We start from the raw sequence: 19,726 nt of genomic DNA, 5'->3' as shown, positions 1-19,726 counted from the left end.
CCAGCATTTAATTTTAGATTTTTTAGATTACTTACAGTGTGGAAACAGGCCCTTCGGCCCAACAAGTCCACACTGACCCTCCGAAGAGTAACCCACCCAGACCCATTCCCCTACATTTACCCCTTCACCTAACACTACAGACAATTTAGCATGGCCATTTCACCTGACTACATCTCTTGGACTGTGGGAGGAAACCGGAGCACCCGGAGGAAACCCACACAGACACAGGGAGAATGTTCAGACTCCACACAGACAGTTGCTTGAGATGAGAATTGAACCTGGGTCTTTGGCGCTGTGAGGCCAGAGGCCTTGTATTGCACAACTCTTAATTGCCAGAGACCAGTTAAGATTCCAGTACATTATGTGTAGGCCAGACGAGTGAAGGATGGAAGATTTCCCTGCCTAAAAGGCGTAAGTGAATGAAATGGTTGTTTTTTTTTGTCAATTGATAGTTGTTACGTTGTTTTCATTAGGCCAGTTTTTTTTTATTCCAAATTGTTACTGAATTAAAATTTCATCACTTGCCGTGGTATGGTTCTGGATTACTAGTCCATTGGCACTGCCTCTGTACCACCAAGTCCCTTCAACTTCCATTCGAAAGAAAAATTTTGGGAGCATTGTAAAAAAGGGTTGGCGTCAAATAGTTATCAGGTCATAGAGGAAGACCACTCCATCTATCAGTTCATGCGTTGTTCAATCCTGCACACTGGTGGTTTCCTTCTGGCACTCCTGGGCAATATCTGAATTGTTGTGCTGAAAGCCTAGCGTTTTTCATTAGTACTCGAGCTTGACTCCCAGAGGCCATGGTAATCACTTGGTATTGAGTTCTGAAGAAGGGTCACAGAGATGTACAGTATGGAAACAGATTCTTTGGTTCAACTTGTCCATGCTGACCAGTTAACCTAACTGAACCTAGTCCCATTTGCCAGCACTTGGGCCATATCCCTCTAAACCCTTCTTACTCACTTACTCATCCAGATGCCTTTTAAATCATTGTAATTGTGCCAGACTTCACCACATCCTCTGGCAGCTCATCCCATACACATACCACCCTCTGCGTGAAAAAGTTGCCCATTAGATCCCTTTGATATCTTCCCCTTTCACCCTAAACCTATGCCCTCTAGTAGTGGACTTCCCCCACCCCAGGGAAAAGACTTTGTCTATTTATCCTATCCATGCACCTCATGATTTTATAAAACTCTAAGGTCATCCCTCAGCCTCTGATGCTCATGGGAAAACAGTTTCAGCCTCTCCCTATAGCTTAGTTCCTCTAACTCTGTAAATCTTTTCTGAACCCTTTCAAGTTTCACAACATCATTCCTATAGCAGGGAGACCAGGATTGCACACAATATTCCAAAAGTGGCCTAACCAATGTCCTATACAGCTGCAACATGACCTCCCAACTCCGAAACTTGATGCTTTGACCAATAAAGGAAAACATACCAAACACCACCATCACTACCTGTGACTCGACTTTCAAAGTTTTTTGTTTTTTCTTAAAACAAGGATCTAAAATTTTAAAAGTGATGTGTTGCTTGATGGGGAGCAATTTGTGGTGTGTGAGAATGGGTCCAGTGTGTAATATGTACACTACTTGTACTGAAATATAGAAAATAGGAGCAAGATCAGACCCGTTGAGCCTGTTCTTTAGACCTAATCCTCTATCTCAACACCACACTGCATTGTGGAGCTTGAAGGCTAACTTGTGGCACTGTAATATATTTGAGGCTGAGAGTTACATGAATGTTTCTAGACATCATCATCCTGATTTGAGGAAATTTAGCCAGGAAAGCCATGGACGACAGTTCTTCAGAAGAAGGAAGGCAGGCAGTCAGTCCCTTGAGGGCATGAACAGTCTTTCTGTGTTGGAACTTCGTGGGAGTGATGGCTCCTGTCGGGGAGTGCAATCAGAGCCCTGCTGCTCAAAGCAGGAGCAGGTAGAGGAAGAACTATAATGATAGGAGACTCCATAGTGAAGGGTGCATACAGGCATTCCAGCAGTTGCAGATCTGACTCCACGACAGTATGTTGCCTGACTGGGGATAAAGTTAAGGATATCAATGAAAAGCTGCAGGGCATTCTGGAGAAGAAGTGCAGACAATCTTAGATTGTGGTTCACGTTGTTACCAATGACATAGGTAGAAAGAGTGTTGAGGATCAGCAACAAGAATTGAGAAAGCCAGGTAGCAGATTGAGAAGCAGGTGAAAGTTAATGATCTCTGGATTACTTGTGGTGCCATGTGCTAGTGAGTTGGTAGTTAGAGCAGATAGATGTGTGGCTGTACAGTTGGTGCCAACATTTTCGACAGCTGAGACTGCCAGTGCTGTTGTTTGGGGTTTAAACTAATTTGGCAGATTGGTGGGACATGGAGTGGAGTAACAGTAAGAGGTGGTGTAGACAAATTTAGAAGAAAGGTCAGTCAGTCTAGTAGGCAGAGATACATAGTTAAGCTAAGACTTGAGGGAGCTCAGCAAGGTTAGATGGCATTTAATTTAATGTAAGAAGCCTTCTGAGTAAAACGTACGAGTTGAGGGTGCTGATTGACACATGGGGATGTGATATGATTGCTATCATGAAGATATGGTTGCGAGAGAGCCAGGACTGGTAGCTCAACATTCCTGAATTTAGAACCTTCAGGCAAGTTATGGAGAGATGTAAAAGAGGAAAGTTGTTTAGCAGCATTGACGTGAAAAGGAGGCCCAACACTCTAGAAGGCTTCTCAATTGAGGCCATGTGAGTGGAACAATAAAGAGGGGGAAATCACATTACTGGGAATACTATAGATCTCCAAACAGTCAGAGTGAAATAAAAGATCATATATGTAGGCAAATTTCAAAGTATTGTTTCAGCATTGGGTAAGAATAGTGGATTTCAACTTCATTATTATTAACTGAGATAGACATAAGTGTAAAAGGCTGAGAGAGAATGGAATTCTTAAAATTTATCCAGGAGAACTTTATAAGCCAACACACAGTCCTACAAGACACAGCAGTGGTGGACTTGATTTTGGGAAATAAAGCCAGGCATGTGATAGAAGTGTCAGTGGGCAAGCATTTTGGTGATAGTGAACATAACACAGTAAGATTTAAGGCAATCATAGAAAAGCTAAGAGATGGACAGGAAATAATGATTTTGAGTTGTTGGAAGGGTGATTTAAAGACAGGGTCTTGTCAAAATAGAGATGTCAGAGCTGTGAGAGTTTTCGAAATGAAGTAATGAAAAAGCAGGGCCAACCTATTCCTGTAAAGTTGAAGACCAGAAATTCAGGCGAACATTGGGTATTGAAGAACATACAGGATTAAATGAAGGAAAATAAAGAGAAGCTTCTGGTAGATACTGAGGGTTCAGAAGCCCTAGAGGTGCAGAGAACATCCAATAGGTTACCTCAATTAGGAAAGTAAGAGTGAACATAGAAAAGCACTGATAGATAAAATAAAATAAAAATCCAAAGGTGTTTTCTATATTAGGTGGATAACTAGACAAAGGATGATGCCCAGTAGAGCCATAAGGATAATCTGTGTTTAGAGCTGGAAGGCAGAGCTGAAGTTTTAAATGAGCGCTTTACATCTGCATTCATGACAGAGCAGCACCGGGCAGGTTTGATTCCTCCAACAAAGCCATGCTGATTACCGGTGATTAATCATCGCTTGTGGAGTTATTCTGAGAATTTTTTCCAATAATTTCCCTGCCTCAGATATTTAACACACTGACCATAGTGCCTTGGTGTTTCCTAATACTCTTCGTGAGCAAATGGTACCACATTAGCTGTCTTCCAGTTCTTTGCTACCTCTGCTGTGTTCAGAGAAATTTGAAAATTAAATGTTATGGTCCCTGCAAATTTCTCTATTGCCCCTCACTGCAGCCTGGGATATATCATTCCTGGGCCAACATGGTGGCAGAATGGGCTCCTGTGCCAGAGCTCATCCACTCCATCGTTTTTTTTGTTTGTGTTTCTTTTAAAACTTTTAACTTCTTAAAAACATTTTAAACTTACTCAGATGTCGCAGGGAGGAGAGGTCCTTTGCAGACTGGAGGCAAAGCCTTGAGTTTTGGAAACCCAACGAAGTCTAGAGATCTGGCCCAGTGCAGTCTGAAGGAGAGTTGCTGCTATGGGCTGGGGTGGATGGACTGTAAACTGAGTTTTTAAACATTTTCTTTCATTCTTATGCGTGACTTTTTCCTTATTATTTTGTCTATTTTACACCAAATACTTTAGTATCTGTGCCATACTTGGTGACACTGCAAACTTCTTACTCTGCTCATTTGATTGCATTTGACAATAAAGCTAATTCAAATTCGATTCAAATTTATCCACCATCTGCTAAAACCATTAATATGTCTTCCCTCTCAAAATTGGTTTTAGCAGATGGTGGATAAATTTGAATCGAATTTGAATTAGCTTTATTGTCAAATGCAATCAAATGAGCAGAGTAAGAAGTTTGCAGTGTCACCAAGTATGGCACAGATACTAAAGTATTTGGTGTAAAATAGACAAAATAATAAGGAAAAAGTCACGCATAAGAATGAAAGAAAATGTTTAAAAACTCAGTTTACAGTCCATCCACCCCAGCCCATAGCAGCAACTCTCCTTCAGACTGCACTGGGCCAGATCTCTAGACTTCGTTGGGTTTCCAAAACTCAAGGCTTTGCCTCCGGTCTGCAAAGGACCTCTCCTCCCTGCGACATCTGAGTAAGTTTAAAATGTTTTTAAGAAGTTAAAAGTTTTAAAAGAAACACAAACAAAAAAAACGATGGAGTGGATGAGCTCTGGCAGCCATTCTGCCACCATGTTGGCCCAGGAATGATATATCCCAGGCTGCAGTGAGGGGCAATAGAGAAATTTGCAGGGACCATAACATTTAATTTTCAAATTTCTCTGAACACAGCAGAGGTAGCAAAGAACTGGAAGACAGCTAATGTGGTACCATTTGCTCACAAAGAGTATTAGGAAACACCAAGGCACTATGGTCAGTGTGTTAAATATCTGAGGCAGGGAAATTATTGGAAAAAATTCTCAGAATAACTCCACAAGCGATGATTAATCACCGGTAATCAGCATGGCTTTGTTGGAGGAATCATGTCTGACAGGTTTGTTTGAGGGTTTTGTGAAGGTGACTAGATGTCTGAATGATGGTAACACAGCAGTTGTGGTATACATGGACTTCAGTAAGGCATTTTATGAGGCTTTGCATGGGAAACTGGTCAAGAAGGCAAGAGTCAGGGCAGTTTGGCATATTGGATCTGAAATTGATTTGCACCATATTGCTCGAAGGTTGTTTTTGTGCTTTCGATGCCTGTCAGCAGCGACATAGTAAAAGGTCTTTCGTCGTTCACTGTGTCCATTAATGCTTTACACTTGAATGTCTGATGCTTGATCAGTAAGTTTGCAAATGACACAAAAAAATGGTGGTATGGTAAATAGCAAGGAGGAAAGCCTCTGAGTACCTGACAAGATAGGTGAGCTGATGAGATGGGCAGACCGATGGCAAATGGCATTTAATCCTGAAAAATATTGCAGGCGAAATAGATACTGCAACCAGTTTATTACTTATAAAACTTTATTTGTTCAGACACTCCTACAAAGAACTGTGGTTCAAATTTAGTTTTATTAAAACATTTGCAAGTTAAGCAAACTACTCTTCTACAAGTTAAGTTAATTTTTCCCTACTAGGCTGACTGCTTGAAAAACACACGTACCACCTACTCTGGTGAACTTCATTGAGCTGCTTCATCCAATTCACTGAGCACGTCGAGAGGGCACTCGAGTCATCTTCGAACGGCAGTGGGTCACACGCGGCGTCTTTGCTGGCCAAGTCGTTTGCCAGGTATCCTTTCTTATCTCCCCTTTTCTCAGCTCTTCTAGAATGTACTCTGATTTTAGCTAGGGCAGGGTCACAGTGTCCAATGAAGTTAAGTCAGGTCATTGATGGTTTACCCATCCCCTTTACAAGATATGATTGCTCCATGATGCCAAGGGGTCTGGTCTAAACCAGGAAATACAGAGGAACCTCAATTATCTGGCATTCGATTATCCGAACAAAATACTCCCATCCCATGCCAATCAGAAAATCGAAGTTCCTCAGTACACAAACACAATGTATTTCCCTTTTGTTCTGGCTGAGTGCCTCTTCATGGGTTTCAGGTCATCATGATTCTCCCATTGTTCAAATGCAATGTAGACCTGAGCTGATCATTGTTGGCTTTTGGCCTCTTTGCATTCGTTAGGCCATGCTTTCAATTTATGTTGGGCCCAGTTGCTTACAGTGTTGGCCACAAAAGTATGAGGTGATACGTTTTGGGAGGACCAACAAGAAAAAGAAGTACACCATGAATGGTAGGAACTTAGGGGATATTGAAGATCAAAGAGTCCTTGGTGCTTATTCTTACAGATTCTTGAAGACAACCGGAGAGGTGTACGAGGTGGTTAAAGAAGACACTTGGGTTATTTGCCTCGTGAATACAGGGCTAGTCAACACTAGTTCTCCTTGTATGACAAATCTCTCTTCCCGGGATTTGGCAGACTTTACCTTTCTTGAAAAGCTTTGTTGAACCTTGGGGAGCACTTGCTGTCTTTTCTGGGACATAGCAAGTAATTGTGAATAACCATTGTGAGGTTCACAGGTCTTTTGGGGATCCAGGCAGTGACAGATGCAAAGGTGAGCAGGGTGGGCAACAGCACTCTTGAGGATTACACACAACTAATAAGTAACAATTGCTATAGGATGATAGGAAGGGGATACCTACCCAAACACAGTCTGATCCCAGGAGGTAATGTTAGGGTCAGCAAATTCCTGCACTTGCCCACCATGCCAATGCCCTTGTCTTTGCTAACTAATTGACTGGGCACCATGTGATTGTGCCCAGTCAGCCACTTGCACAGATACATGTGTGGCCCATGTTCTTGCAGGAACCCTCAACACAAGGGTAAGATTCCATCCATTGAGAACGGTGCAACTAATTCAGTGATATCAGACAAAACAGACCTTCACACTTTGAAGACTCAGAGTTCCATCACGTTAATTAGAACACTTCCATGCTTAGGTCTATAAAGGACAGCTCTACTACAAATAGCAACAAAAATCCAGTAGTACACTTGAAAGGGGATACACACAGTTTTACTGAAGTTCTCTACAGTAACTAGCGTACATCACAGGGAGTTCCTCATGCTCTTAAGTTTTTCAAAGAATTGGAAGTACTCAGAAAGCAATATTTTGTGTGCAGGTTGTTTACAATATCAATCCCAGATCTCCTGCCATGCGTGTGCTTGAAGGAGTATTCTGGTCGGCCCATTATTCCTCCGTTCCCCGCTCCTGTTGCTTCTTTTCACTGATGTTCCTTTCTCAAAGTTTAGGCCTCCTGAAGTCTCCTCAGTGTACCTGTTAGTACCTGTTACAGGTGGGGGGAACAACATAGGGAGGTGAGAAGCCTAACTTCATAAACATCTTTGGCTTTATAGCTCCTCATGAACACTTAAGAAAATAGTGTATGACGACCATAAATTGCAACACTCTCATTGTAACAAGTTTGGCTTAATAATATGTAATGCATATGCTATAATGATTAGATCCCCTACAGTGTGGAAACAGACCCTTCAGCCCAACCAGTCTGTACCGACCCTCCGAAGAGTAACCCACCCAGACCCATTTCCCTCAGACTAATGCACCTAACGCTTTGGGCAATTTAACATGGCCAATTCACCTGACCTGCACATCTTTGGACTGTGGGAGGAAAGAGCTGAAAATTTGTTGCTGGAAAAGCAGCAGGTCAGGCAGCATCCAAGGAGCAGGAGAATCGACGTTTTGGGCATGAGCCCTTCTTCAGGAATGAGGAGAGTGTGCCAAGCAGGCTAAGATAAAAGGTAGGGAGGAGGGACTTGGGGGAGGGGCGTTGGAAATGCGATAGGTGGAACAAGGTTAAGCTAAGGGTGATAGGCCAGAGTGGGGGTGGGGGCGGAGAGGTCAGGAAGAAGGTGCTGAGTTCGAGGGTTGGGACTGAGACAAGGTGGGGGGAGGGGAAATGAGGAAACTGGAGAAATCTGAGTTCATCCCTTGTGGTTGGAGGGTTCATAGGCGGAAGATGAGGCGCTCTTCCTCCAGCCGTTGTGTTGCTATGGTCTGGCGATGGAGGAGTCCGAGGACCTTCATGTCCTTGGTGGAGTGGGAGGGGGAGTTGAAGTGTTGAGCCACGGGCTGGTTGGGTTGGTTGGTCCGGGTGTCCCAGAGGTATTCTCTGAAATGTTCCGCAAGTAGGTTAAATAGGTGGAAATTGTGGGAGGAAACCGGAGTACCCGGACAAAATCCATGCAGACACAGGGAGAATGTGCAAACTCCACACAGACAGTCACCTGAGGCTGGAACTGAACCTGGCACCCTGGTGCTGTGAGGCAGCAGTGCTAACCACTGAGCCACCGTGCTGCCCCTTGTTTATAATATGTTCTTAACATTTTTATATCTTCAGCTAACTGGCTTTTTTTTAGTCATGTTTCTTTATTGAGTTAAAACTGTTACATTGTATTTGCTATCTCAGCAGCTATTTCCTTTAATATCCTAGGATGCCTCCCATCAGGCCCAGGAGACTTTTTGGTCTTTAACCCCATTAGCTCCTGAGTTTTTTTTTCACCAGTGATAGCTATTATATTTATTTCCTATTTCTCCACATGCCCACCCCCCTCACCCCACCCCAAATGCCAAACATGTGGCCTGTTAGGGACAAGGGCAGTAGAAGCTTAGGAACAGCGCAACCTTTAAGATCCTCCCCACGACATTCACCATCCTGACAAGAGATCTTATTGCCTTCCTTCTAAAATGTTGGGTCAGAATCTTGGAAGTTGCTACGCCATAACGACTGCAGAGTTCAATAAGGCAGTTCACTAACAACTTCTCACGAGACATTAGGGATGGGCAGTAAATGCTGACCGAGTTAAACCTGCACACGATAAATGAATATTTAATAACCTGCTTCACAGTGGAGCAGATCTGCACCTCGGACCTTCAGTTAATGGGACATTGGCTCTGAAATTGGAACTCTTGGGTGATGAAAGTTTGGGGCCCTGACGTGGAAACATTGGTGCAACTGTTAAGACCATTGTCTTTACTCCTGTCGCATCCACAGCTTGACTGTTGTCATTTCCTCGCCTCACAGGGAGCGTGCATGTCGTGAATGTTTTTGCATGGACAAGGATTGGCAAGGGGTGAGTCTGGGAGCAGCAGAACTGTAAGCAGGAGGGTCAGCAGCAAGAGGGTTGGTTAGGGAACTACTGAGGCTGCTCTAATATGACACAAATCAGTCACGTAGCCCGATGACATACCTATGCAAAACAACTTCAAACTGAATCTTGGAATTGTAAACAAGATTGCAGGTTGCAATTGAATGACATTGAAGTAAAGCAAAGTAGAGCACAGCAATGTTAAACAAGAATTTGCTGTATTACCTACATGCTCAGATAAGCGCTGCATTTACCACTTCACAGCTGCTACCCCAAGGACCCGATACACAACTGAGTACAACTTTCCATTCTTACCTATTTCTCTAATTGCCACTATCTGCTCATCTCCTCATAGTATTCCAATCCTATCATTGAAGGGAATTGGTTTCATGCTTCATGATTAAGGCTACTGCTCCCCTGTACCATTTTCATTACCTTTCATGTACATGTTATAAATTGACAAATTTAGTTCCCAATTTTGACTATCTTTTACCATGTCTGTCTAATATCTACTATGTCAGATTCTTCATATTGAATTTGTGTCTGCAATTCCTTTAATTTATTCCATATCTTTTGTGTTTGTATAAAAACACTCTGTGACCTGATATAAAAACACACTCTGACTTGTCTTTCAGCTGTCACATGACAGTCCCTTCATTCTTGGAAATCTGTCGAATACGCTTAGGTTGCATTTTCCCTTAGATAAATATATCTGTCCATGACTAAGACCAGAAAAGTACTCAATGTTCCTAAGTGTTACTTCACCATGGCCATGTATAATTGCAGTAAGACTTCTTTGCTATTAGCCTTTATTTCGACAGATTAGAGTATAATGTATCGTTTGTTTTCCTAACTGCGTGCTAAACCTCTGATTTCTGTATAAGGAAATCTAGGCCCTCTGACAGCCAGCATTGCTTTGTGTTCACTATTTAAATAATTTTATTTCTGTTTTTCCTACTAAGTGGAAAACTTGATTCTTCTGCACATTACATTCCAAATTCCAACTTCTTGCTCAATCTCTGTCTGTGTCCTTTTATAGGTTTTGTGTTTTCCTTATTGCTCCCTTTCCAACCTAACTTTGTCAACTGTACTCAGTTCCTTCATCTAACCCATTGAAGTTTGTTAATCTTATTAATTTCTTAACTGTATGTAAATAATAGCCATCAACTTGTTCCTATGAGTAGAATCAGACTGGAATTGTGGCAGTTGGGTTTGAAGATGTGGGTAATATAAGTAAACATTGTGTAAGATTGGCTTTATGTCTAACTTCCACCCACAGACTTTGGGAAACTAAACCTCATAGCAAATGATGGTAGTGTTAAAAGTAAAGGGTGGAAACTAAGAATTAGCATTTTTACCTTAAATCTAAAACAGTAGTGGTTATTGAGGAAACTTGTCGCAAATTTTCAGTGTGAATTGAGTTGTGATTACCCTGCAGTATTTTCAGATGGTGAATCATGTATCCATTTTAGTTGTGTGTTTTGACTCTACAAAAAGAGAAACCAGGGAGGACCTTCATGTTTACTGCTTTTACATCTCCTGTGAAGCAACAGTGATGGTTTGTGTCGTCTTAGAGTTTCTGGGTGATGTCTACAAGAAAGATGATTTGTTAAATGCTCGTGTGATACTATCAGAATTTGACAGATTTCAGGTCACAGATGGGCATGATATTTCTTCCATAAATCTATGCTCACTCTGTCCAGTCATATCACGAGCACATAATAGACCATGCCATGACTCTAACATTTTTCCCTATGGCTATTATCAGGATCATTTTCCTGCATTCCCTGTTTTGTGTCTCCCTCTTTTCTTTTGAATACTGGCATTGCATTTGCTGCCTACAGATCACAGGAACCATTCTGGAGTTGTTAGGTTCTTTTCACAAGGTTTCTTACACGTGATGCAATTAGCACACACCAACTTCTGCAAACCGTGAAAGTTTATTAACGCTTGCACAAGCTAGGTGACCCCCTTTGACCCCCATTGCAGACATGCAAGGTTGAGTCAAAGTGAGGCCCTGAACAAAGGAAACACCTCTCCTTAATTCAGGTTAGTTGCAATGCTTACAGATGCTCTGGCCATTCCCCCACAGTCACATGCCACTCAAGACAACCACCAGTCACTCAGTCACATGTTACTCCAGGTAAAATGGCATAATGAGACCATCCTGGGAGATAATGCTAATGCCATAATCCTGGGGAGTCATTATGCAGATGATTTCTGGACTGAGTGATTCTCCAAGACAACGCAGGTGTGAGATGTCCTAACTTCAGGGGATGGCTAGAAAGCATTTCTGAATGGAAGAGATAGTGTAAGTTAATAATATTTGGGGACTTGTAGCAAATGACTGTCGAATTAGGGTGGGAGTGATTCACACTCTTGCCTGACTGTCGTCCCCACCCATTTCTAGAATGTTCACTTAGTACAGTTTAGCTCTTTAATATTCCATCAATGTCTAGTGAGAGATTCCTATTTAATTTTAATATTACAGAGTCCAGGAAAATCTGAAGGTTCAAAATCAATGCATGCATTATCTCTGTCGTCACTTATTTTAAACAAAAATGGCAGTGGGAACACAGCGAGGGGAGCAGTGGGATAACCCGAGCAGCAGGGTGGATAAAAGTGGCACAGAGACAGGAGAACGTGGATCCATTTGGACAGTCCCAGTGGTGACAGAACTGAATGTCACAAAGCTATCGTAGTTTAGATCAGAGTGATGCTGGAAAAGTATTTAAAGCTATTTAATAATTAGCAGGTTCGGGTGAATTTCTGCTTGCACTCAGTCTTAAATCAATGTAAAATTAGTGTTGCTTCAATGAAAATATGGTATTGACCTGCAAAAAATCATAACCAAAGTGATAACCATTCAAAGAAATCCAACATGCAATGGTCTAATCTAAGATAGAATTATTGTTAATAAGAAGAGGTCAGGATATAAGTTTGATAGCTTTGAGCTAAGAACATCATTAATCTTAATTGGCTGTATTGAGGTCCAAACTTGCTGTGTATAATTTAGGAATTAGACTGAACAAATGTATGCTGACAAGTGTGAGAAATTCATGCTTTCCGTACCATGGTGATTGTTACTTTTGCTCTCTATGATTGTTAAAATGGCAGCTATCCAAAATCTTCTGTTTGGGTGACTATTGAAAGACTTTCGAAAGCCAAAAATGACATGCAGGGTTTCAGATGCATGCACTCGACATAAGACCACTAACTCTATCACAGAAACTCCTGTGCCTCATTGTGACTTGATCATGGAAAGTTAAGCTAGAGTGCAGTGTACAATAAACTATGGTTTTGTTACCTGAAAATTTAACTTTGAAGCCAAACATTTAGTTAATTAGGTGGTCTTTATACAAATTGTCATTCGATTTTACTCAAAGAAAATGTGGTCCTGATTACAAAAAATTCTGAAATGTCCACAGACATGACTTGTTATGCTGTGAGTTGTTGTGTATCAGTACTTGTGTTTTGGTCCTGTTGGCAGTATTTAGCAATGGATTGGACTTTTTTTTGTTGGGGTCTATCTATCCATACGTGTGTAGCAGTTTTAAAAGGGGGTTAGTATTTGAGCCACATGTTGATTGTTCATAGTTGTTTACTTGTGATTAAAATTTGTAATAATTAGTAATTAGGGATTGCTTATGGTGCAATGGTAGTGTCCCCATATCTGGACCAGGAGGCCTGGGTTCATGTCCTACCTGCTCCAGGGGTGTGAATTGTCAGGGTTGGAAGGTTTGAGCTATAGGGAGAGGCTGAATAGGCAAGGGCTGTTTTCCCTGGAGAGTCACAGGCTGAGGGGTGACCTCAGAGGTTTAGAAAATCATGAGGGGCATTGATCGAGTAAATAAACAAAGTCTTTTTCCCTGGGGTGGGGGTGTCCAGATCAAGAGGTCATGGGTTGAGGATGTGAGGGGAAAGATATAAAAGAGATCTAAGGGGCAGCTTTTTCACGCAGAGGTGGTATGTGTATGGAATGAACAGCCAGAGGAAGTGGTAGAGGTTGGTACAATTGCAGCATTTAAAAGACATCTTGATGGGTGTATGAATAGGAACGGTTAAGAGGGATATCGATCAAGTGCTGGACTAGTTTAAGTTAGGATATGTGGTCAGCATGAGTGAGTTAGACCGAAGTGTCTGTTTCTGTGCTGTACATTCCTATAACTCTGTAGCATCTCTGAACAGGTTCATTAGATAAAAAAGTAACAATTATTGTAGAGCTGTTGTGGTGCAGTGGTCGGGAGGCCTGGGTTTAAATACCACCTGTTCCTTGGGGTGTATAATAACATTTCTGAACTGGTTGATTTAATAAGTATCTAAATAACTATTGTTAGGCCAGGTTTCTATTCCTATGTTTTTTTTTGTTAGCTTGATTTCATCAGACATGTAAATCAGGAGCTTTGCAAGCTTTGATTAAATTGTAAATTTTCTGGTGATCCCTGAGGAATGGAGTTTGAGAAGCAGTGTACCTTCCCAAGTGCTTTGTAACATTTCAGAAAGAAAGAAAATGCAAGCTTATTGAGATGCTTTGTGACAGTCTTTGTTTAGCTCAGTGCAGTTTGAGCTGATTCTTTTGAAATGCTGAAACTAACGTGTAATGTACCTTGAAGAGATTTGCGTGATTTGACGTCAGATTGGTACATCTAGTTTTGTGCATGTTTCCTCTTCATAGATAAATGTCACAATGATTAGTCTAAATTTTTAGAAAATAATTTAGTGACATTTCTGCAAATTATGGCAGCAGTTTGACTTTGTCACATTTATCAAATTTTCTTGACTTGGTTTTTAGCAAGAGGCAATCCTCAAGTGTAAAACTTAACCCATCTCTTTCAGTCTTCGTGCCAAAATGTTAGCGAGGGTTCATAATGTGGTGACAGCACAGAAGACGATCATTAGGCTCATTCTGTCCATGCAAGCTCTCTACAAGAGCACATTAGCTGACCCCAATCCCCTACCTTTTTGATCGTAGCCCTACCATTTTTTTCCGTTTAGGTGCTTTTGAAATGTGGCTGCATTTGTTTGCATTATCCCCATGGCAAAGCATTCTGGATCCTAGCCACCCACTACATAAAAAAGATTTTGACTAAAGGATCATCAAGGGCACAACCTTGAACCATTGTTCTCTCGTTATTGACTCTTGCACCAGTGGGAACGATTTATTTCTATTTACTCTGTAAAGATCCCTAATAATTTTGAATGGCTGTATCATATTTCCTCAAGAGTGTGGTGCTGGAAAAGCACAGTAGATCAGGCAGCATCCGAAAAGCAGGAAAATCGATGTTTCGGGTAAAAACCCTTCATCCTGACGAAGGGCATTTGCCCGAAGCATTGATTTTCTTGCTCCTCAGATGCTGCCTGACTGGCTATGCTTTTCCAGCATCACTGTGACCTAAACTCTGGTTTCCAGAATCTGCAGTCCTCCCTTTTGCCTACAATGCTATCGTAGCCTGTTTGCCAAAGGAACGCATTGACTTGGATCTCATTTACCACTCCCTGGAAAAAAAGAACAGGGAATGACATCACCAACCCCAGGAAACCTGAACACCCAAATAAAAAGTGGGCAATGCCACCAGTGCTTCACTGAAAGCTCACTGATGATGTTACCTGCGATGGTGACAAAACATCTGAAAATGAACCTTCCAGCTCAGCGAGCAAGCTTACATCCTGAACCTCAACCTGAGCTACAAATCTTTCAAAATCTGACTTTGTTTGTGAATGCAGTTCTGATGTTGGTTTTGCCATGAAAAGTGAATTAGTTCACCAACTCAGTGTTTTCCACAAAGGGATAAGCAGACACCTTCTGACCCTTCAGTTCACCCAAGCCCAGAGGCAGTACCCCACCTGAGTTGGAATGCATCATCACGCCAAAGGATGTTGTTCTGATTCAGTAAGTTTCTGTTCACTTTTTATTTTCTGTTAATTGTTTATTTGTGTTTTTGCGATAGTGCCCCATAAGGGGCAGTCTAACCTGATTATAGTTTTATTCAGTAGAGCCGAAACAGTAAATTACAGTCATCTATGTGCATACCCTGCCCTGGAAGCAATGGATGAGACCAAAGAGACTCCAGTCTTGACCAAGCTTTGTCCCATGTACCAGTAAGAGATTAATTGATCCTGCTTGGTGATTTCATTGCAGTATTGTGAGGGATACAATCCTCTGGAATAGCTTGATTGGCAAAGAAGGAATTAGGAAGGCCACCAGCAGTGTAGTCATCACTTTGACGAAATGCATATATGGCTTGGTTATAACAAGCACTTTATTTCATTAGAGAGATTAATGCAAGACCATATACCAGCACCCTGCTCCTCCCATTGGTACCTGCTTGACTATGTTAACATCTGATAAAGGACAACAAGGATGTTTGCATTACTAACATCATAACGGGAGCTGACAACTGCTAGACCGACTATTGTCTTAGCTACTCTACTATCACCATTAGCCTGGCCCAAAAATGAGCAGCAGCAGAAATGCTTCTGTAGGAAATGCCATGTCACTGGAGACTTAAGGATTCTATGGTGAAAAGCCTTTTACAGTCAATGTCTCACAGCTAACTTGGCAATGTTCAGCAAACAGGAACAATCGAATGTCCAAGGCACCTGGTTTGTCCCTGAATCCATCATAAACAACACATGCGGAGGATCTAGTTTTCTGTACCAGAAGATATTAGGACTGGAATCACGAGAGTGACCAGGCAATCTGAGAGCTCCTATTTCTCAAACACAAGGTGATTCATGAATGGAAGTGCCACCAAAATCTGTTGGAAAGAATGCAGAATCTGAACACCAAGGAAGGCTAATGCCCAGCAAAAAAACCCTCTGTGATATAAAGAGCAGATGTCGGGTGAAAATAGCACAGGAAACTCACCAGCTTGCTGTCAGCCATGATGGATTGCTTGGGAAGCTCTTGTCCTGGACTGTTGAAACCAAAGAAAGGGCACCCTGCAAAAATATTCGTCATTTCCAGAATTTCTGTTAGGCCCAGATAGGGGCCAGTGGAGCAAACTCTGGAAGGAGCACGCAAACATCTAATCGTCTCACCCTCTGGCCTCATCTGTGGCAGGGTGTGCAGATATAATATAATGTTGTACTTTTTGGTTACCTCAGGATCTACACCTCCAGAGTGGAAGAAAGTCATCTCTGTCTTGAGGTACTGCTTAAGAAGAACAGTCATGTATTTTAAAGCATTTGAATGTACACCATTTGGTCCAGGAAATTTGTTGGCTTTCAGTCCCATTTTCTAAATTTTGTTTTGTTGCTAATTATTTATTCAAATTCCTCATTCTCTGTTTCCTGTCTACCTTTAATTTCTGTAATTTCCTTATGTCATTTGTAAACGATAACTACCTAGTATTTATTTAATACCCTTTTATTTAAGAAAGGTACTGCAATATTTGTAGGAAATTCAGATTCTTGTTATAAATTAGACAAATCGGCAAAGGGAGTCTCGAGGACAAGTTCAAAGAATTTGGGTCAGTTTCTTAGATAAGTACTTTCTAAAAAGAAGGAATTTAAGAACTGTTTTGAATCTGATCATATTTTCATAGAACCCCTACAGTGTGGAAACAAGCCATTCAGCCCAATATGTCCATCTGGCCTTCTGAAGTGTATCCCATCCAGATCCATCGCCTTACCCTTTTTCCCCTGTAACCCTGCATTTCCGACGGCTAATGCCCTACATACCCCTGAACTCTATTGGCAATTTAATATGGCCAATCCAACTAATGTGCAAATCTTTGGACTGTGGGAGGAAACTGGTGCACCCGCTGGAAACCCACATAAACACGGGGAGAATCTCTGGCGTTTGCACAGTCACCCAAAGGTGGAATTTAACTTGTGTCTCTGGTGCTGTAAGGCAGCAGTGCTAACCACTGAGCAACCTGTAATCAGAAAAAAAGAGTTAATGTCCTTCTAGGAGAGACTATTCTAGGTAAGAGTGATACCATCATGATAGAATTTTACATTCAGTTTGCAGGTGAAAAACTTGCACTTGTAATTCTGTTACTTTAAGAGTATTTCACGAGTATGAAGACAGAGTAAAGGGTAGGTTGTAATGGAAACCAGGCTAAAGGATAATATGGTAGAGAAACAGTTGCAGACATTTCAAGGAGATGCATCATAACTCTCAACAAAGATATATATTCTAGTGAGAAAGAGGGGCTGTTGGGCTGATAAGGTGTGAAAAGGAAGCAAAAATATAGTGAGCTGGTGAGTGGATTAATAAAGATAACCTATAATACCATATGTCATAACACAATATCTCTCACTCCCCAACAATGATGCATCATTCTTGGCTAACGAAGAAGTTAAGGAGAAAGTGAGGACTGCAGATGCTGGAGATCAGAGCTGAAAATGTGTTGCTGGAAAAGCGCAGCAGGTCAGGCAGCATCCAAGGAGCAGGAGAATCGAAGTTTCGGGCATGAGCCCTTCTTCAGGAATGAGGAGAGTGTGCCAAGCAGGCTAAGATAAAAGGTAGGGAGGAGGGACTTGGGGGAGGAGCGTTGGAAATGCGATAGGTGGAAGGAGGTGAACCCACAAGGGATGAACTCCGATTTCCCCAGTTTCCTTATTTCCCCTCTCCCCACCTTGTCTCAGTCCCAACCCTCGGACTCAGCACCACCTTCCTAACCTGCAATCTTCTTCCTGACCTCTCCGCCCCCACCCCCACTCCGGCCTATCACCCTCACCTTAACCTCCTTCCACCTATCGCATTTCCAACACCCCTTTCCCAAGTCCCTCCTCCCTACTTTTTATCTTAGCCTGCTTGGCACACTCTCCTCATTCCTGATTCATTCCTGAAGAAGGGCTCATGCCTGAAATGTCGATTCTTCTACTCCTTGGCTGCTGCCTGACCTGCTGCGCTTTTCCAGCAACACATTTTCAGCTCTTAACTAAGACGTTAAGGCTGGTATTAAATTGAAAGATGGGCAGGAGAGCGTGTGAACTCCTTTATTCTCCTCACCTTCTGTCTGTAAAGAGCTTTAGTTTATTTTTGAAAATGAATCTCTATTTTGGTGAAGTTGAATTAAAAGTGATATATAGCAAGCTCCTTTTGAGTTAAACCAGGCGTATTACATGTTCACATATTCAAACTGAGAATAGTGTTTGCGACTTCATGTGCATACACACGCGCAAGGAAGAGAAGGGAAAGAAAATATAATAATGGTCAAGCCTATGAGCCCAGTAATGGACCACTCCTATTCCAGCATGAAGTCTGACTTGATCAATAAGTTTCATTTTTGTGATGTTGTTACTGTGATGGTCAGTCGTTGATCATATTCACACAAAGATGTCAATGTGTGCTTTTAAAAATAATAACATTTATTATGCAAATGAAAAGAAAAAGCTCCTGAAGAAGGGCTTATGCCCGAAACGTCGATTCTCCTGTTCCTTAGATGCTGCCTGACCCGCTGCGCCTTTCCAGCAACACATTTTCGGCTCTGATCTCCAGCATCTGCAGTCCTCACTTTCTCCTCGTATATTTATAAAGACAGTTTTTAAAGGTCTTAAAATAAATGGCAAAACTGAAGATTCAACCTTTTTTTTCCTAACAATATCTTTTACAGGCATTCAATCAAATTGAAGTATCACTCCATCTTCACTTCTTAATTTCTAATGCAAATGAATTGCATTAAAGGTAGTGTAAGGTTGCAAGTGTACCACTTTTGTGACTATCTGCACAATCACTAGCTATGATTCTCTGTGCGTTCCTGAGATACACTCCCTTTTCTCAGTGAATTTGAAAGACAACTTTAACTTTCCTTTCAGCTCAGGTGATTTGAAGTGCTAGAACAATTCAAGACATTTTTTCCAGCCCTGCTAGCCTGAAGACTTGCACATAAGAAGACTGTGACAGACAAAAGACTGTGGATGTAAATTCAGTAATGTCCAGCAAAATGTAGTGAGAGATCAGTGGAATATCCAGGAACCCTCAAACAGAGAGAAAGGTGTAATAGGAACAGATAATCGAACAATGAACTATCTTACCTCAGCAGAATGTCACTTCTTCCAGACATTTTTTGTGTTTGCCCCATGCTGAATATATTTTTTAAAAAAGGTTAAAATCGACTGCAGACCTGTTTTCCATGTCAGAGTGGAGGAAGGTGCACTGGCCTGGATTTGAGCAAGTAGAATTACTCACTAGCCATCCCTGCTTTGAGTGCTGTAATTTAACTCGGTAACAAGCCAGTCATTAGAAAGAGGACAACTGAAGGCTTCTCACGCTGAGTGCTGCCAGCCACTCACCATCCAAAGGAAAGAGGTCAAATAAACATAACTAACCTGCAAAAGCCAAAACAATTCGATGTTCAACTATCAACATTCTACTACCTATTCTTCATGATCACCCAGAAAGACTGGTCTGTGTCGATCTTTTTTTTTCTTTTCGAACTCCCTTCTTATTTCTAATCTGTGTGTGTGTTTATGTTATTGATTTATGTTCAATAACTAATGAACACATGAAGGCCTGGTGAAACACAAATTCTTTTAAAATTAACCTTGTTGGAATGTACTGCGTGGG

The 19,726-nt window shown here is 41.7% G+C and overlaps 1 protein-coding gene across 8 annotated transcripts in view; it reads left to right on the top strand.

The window, feature by feature from the left end:
* Positions 1-19,726, top strand: part of si:dkeyp-120h9.1 (Y+L amino acid transporter 2-like) — a 129,370-nt gene that overhangs the window by 18,853 nt on the left and 90,791 nt on the right. For 5 of the 8 annotated variants that reach the window (XM_060850262.1, XM_060850264.1, XM_060850261.1 and 2 more), the window contains one exon: positions 5,674-5,827. The exons of 2 other annotated variants lie outside the window; for them this stretch is intronic. The gene's annotated coding sequence lies outside the window, so the exon portion shown is untranslated. Of the gene's footprint in view, positions 1-5,673; positions 5,828-15,027; positions 15,098-19,726 lie in introns of those variants that run through there. One more of the 8 variants, XM_060850267.1, reaches the window with a different exon arrangement.

The sequence above is a fragment of the Hemiscyllium ocellatum genome, chromosome 34, assembly GCF_020745735.1.
Source record: "Hemiscyllium ocellatum isolate sHemOce1 chromosome 34, sHemOce1.pat.X.cur, whole genome shotgun sequence".
In the NCBI taxonomy this organism is placed as follows: Eukaryota; Metazoa; Chordata; class Chondrichthyes; order Orectolobiformes; family Hemiscylliidae; genus Hemiscyllium; species Hemiscyllium ocellatum.
Note: the sequence above shows the minus strand (reverse complement) of the source record. Positions and strands in the feature narration are given on the sequence as shown.